The sequence below is a fragment of the Montipora capricornis genome, chromosome 13 (assembly GCF_036669925.1).
Source record: "Montipora capricornis isolate CH-2021 chromosome 13, ASM3666992v2, whole genome shotgun sequence".
NCBI lineage: Eukaryota > Metazoa > Cnidaria > Anthozoa > Scleractinia > Acroporidae > Montipora > Montipora capricornis.
Genome location: NC_090895.1, coordinates 22904880 through 22907379, shown reverse-complemented (window position 1 = coordinate 22907379; position 2500 = coordinate 22904880). Strand labels below are relative to the sequence as shown.

Genomic DNA, 2500 nt, shown 5'->3' with positions numbered 1-2500 from the left:
ACAAGTTTCTTAGGTGTTCCTGCATAAATACGCCATTTAAAAGATGATTTACCTTGGAAAATGGCTAAAAAGCATTTGTTACCTTCAATTTCGTAAATATTCGAAGTTCAAGGCATTATTTTGCATGTGGGGAGCCTGGTACAAATCTGATGTTGGTTTTCAAATTGTCTTGCAAATTAGTCATGTGTTATGCTGGGGGGCAAACATTGGAAAAAAGGCAAATTGCGTAAAACCGGCTCGTCGAAATATTGAAATAACATTGCTAAAAGTACATTTTAAAATTTAGAATTAAGTATCTTTCATAACAATTTTATATCTTTGATTGCCTTTGACATTTTGACTTTCAACTTCGTTATCTGCTCATTTTTCACTTAAAAAGGACATCGAAATAACTTGTGTAATCATTCTATTTTACTACTTAGGTGGTAAACATTCAATGAACGTGAAACAAATCATCTGTGTGGCTAAGATGTTCGTTATAACCTCTCGAACTTTTGTTGTTTGCCCCCTCAGAAGTGTGTAGCTAATTTGCATGGTAATAGTAAATCCAACATGGCGGCCATCGTGAATAAGGTCTATTGGTGTAACACAAACACGCCCTTTGTTCAGATTAGCAAATCTGTTCAGAAATATAATACTGCACACAAAGTGGAAGAAGCTTAAGTCGTAGCATACAGGAATATTGATAATTATTGATCATTCATTTGGCATATTAGCTGTGTCCTTTCAACTTTTAACGTGGTGCACCAATAGTGCAGAAGACTACTGTCCCAAGTAATGTCGATCAAGATTCATAATTACTGATCTTTAGGGCAGTAAAAACGTTTTTTTTTTTTATCCTGAACCCTTGAAAAACAAGCATAAAATTGCTCAGAAAAAAAATCCCGTAAGTTACAATATTTATCGCATAATTGGCCTTTCTAATCGCATAATCTACCCTGCAAATTTCGCACAATTTGCCTTTTTGCATCACACCCTATCACAGGCCTTCTGATAGGGTGCGATTAAAAAATGCAAATTATGCGATTTTTTCAGGGCAGATTGTGCGATTAGAAAGGCCAATAATGCGATAAATAATGTAAATTATGCGATTTTTTTCTCAGCAATAGGCTTGTTTTATACGGTTTCAGGTTGAGAAAATCACTTTTTTGCTGTCCTAAAGACATTTTGAACACAAAGGAACAGTAATTATGTAGCTCGATCGACATTAGGACGTTGGCATAAATAAAAGTTTAAAAGTTGAAAGGACACAGCTAACATGCCAAATGAATGATCAAGGTGCTCGTCAACCACGAACTTCCGAAGATGGTCAATCACAATAGGGCCATACCCCCATTTATACGAGAGAAAATAAGCCGCGGCTTACGGAAGACTCGAATGTTCACCCCGTATAAATGGTACAAAATCTACATTCACGTTTTTTTCAAGCCGCGGCTAGTATTGACCTGGGAATATATATTTGTATAATTAGTTCCTTTTGCGTATTTTGCACACCGTGGCCAGAGTAAGCTGCGGCTTATTTTCTCTCGTATAAAAGGCCCTAATATTGCACGACGAGAAAAACATCAGTCCATCGTCCACGTGGAGCGTACCCGTGAGGTACTTTCTTGCTCGACTGTGAGCTGTCAGATCGGGAGAAATGTGGGAACTTCCTTCTTCGTCGAAGAAAAAGCGAGCGTTTTCACAACAAACTTATCCATGAGTAAGTTTTTATCAGTTTTCAACCAAAGAAACTACATTTTGCCGAAAAACTTACAACTTCGCTTATTTTTCACAAATCTCTTCCATAAGAGAAGGCAACTGTCATTTCAGTGGTGTGCATATAAGGAAGTGTTTGTGTTGCACCAATAGAAGGACACTCGTACCAGGTCCCCGACATGATAAATAAAGCCTTGAAATTCGAATGTTTACGAAATCGAAGGTGACAAAGGTTTTCTAGCCTTTTTCCAAGATAAATCATCTTAAAAATGGCGTATTTATGCAGGAATTTCTAAGAAACGTCTTGATTTATGTTTCATTTTATGAATTTTGTGCGTCCTTTTGTGAATTATGCGATTTTTCGTGAATTGTGCGATCGGATGCGATTTGAGGTCGATTGTGCGAAATCGCACCATCGCGTAATATCAGAAGGCCTGCTATCAGGAGGCCTGTTAGACCTTTTGAACACAAGGGAACAGGAATTATGAACCTTGATCGACATAAGTTGGGATAAGCAAAGAAAAAGAGGTCTTCTACACTATTGGTGCACTGCATTAAAAGTTGAAAAGACATAGCTAACATGCCAAATGAATGATCAATGGTCGTTAATATTCCTGTATGCTACAACTGTAGCTTCTTACACTTTGTTTTTGTGTGCAGTATTACATTTCTGAACAGATTTTCTAATCTGAACAAAGGGCATGTTTGTGTTACACTAATAGGCGACTCTTTAAGAATGAGACTCGTACCAGGCCCCGACATGCAAAATAACGCCTTGAACTTCAAATGTTTACGAAATTGA

At 37.3% G+C, this 2500-nt stretch overlaps 1 pseudogene; it reads left to right on the top strand.

Moving 5' to 3' along the window:
- LOC138030088 (NLR family CARD domain-containing protein 3-like) overlaps nucleotides 1-2500 on the top strand; it is a 24261-nt pseudogene that overhangs the window by 2964 nt on the left and 18797 nt on the right.